This window comes from Antrostomus carolinensis, unplaced genomic scaffold, assembly GCF_000700745.2.
Source record: "Antrostomus carolinensis isolate BGI_N321 unplaced genomic scaffold, ASM70074v2 scaffold35747, whole genome shotgun sequence".
NCBI lineage: Eukaryota > Metazoa > Chordata > Aves > Caprimulgiformes > Caprimulgidae > Antrostomus > Antrostomus carolinensis.
Window position 1 is genome coordinate 4,561 of NW_010330104.1, and position 354 is coordinate 4,914.

Below are 354 nucleotides of genomic sequence, written 5' to 3' on the forward strand. Positions count from 1 at the left end.
CCCACGCTTCAGCAGCACTTCATATGGATGAGCTGGGCAGGATGAGTCCCTTCCTACAGCCCCGCTGCAGAAAGCCCCAGGCACTGCTGTGCCAGCACCGCAGCCTGCCCGCTCGGCAGCCCCCTGCCCAGCTCCTGCAGCCCCAATCCTCCTCTCACTCTCTGTTTCCAGCCAGAGCCACTGTGACCCCCGGGCAAAAGCTGTGCTGAGTCAGGCACAGCCTGCACTGGGCACCTGCGTTTACAGAAACCCCCAAACTTTCCCCTGTTACAGAGAAGCAGGTTCTACACAAAATCCTCTTTTTCAAGAGAGCATCAAAACCCAGCTCCTGCCCGAAGCCCCCATTGGGCCAGG

General features: G+C 59.9%; 1 protein-coding gene across 1 annotated transcript in view; it reads right to left on the reverse strand.

The window, feature by feature from the left end:
* LOC104528734 (PR domain zinc finger protein 12-like) overlaps nucleotides 1–354 on the reverse strand; it is a gene marked incomplete at both ends in the record, with an annotated part of 6,730 nt that overhangs the window by 4,554 nt on the left and 1,822 nt on the right. The window lies entirely within an intron of this gene.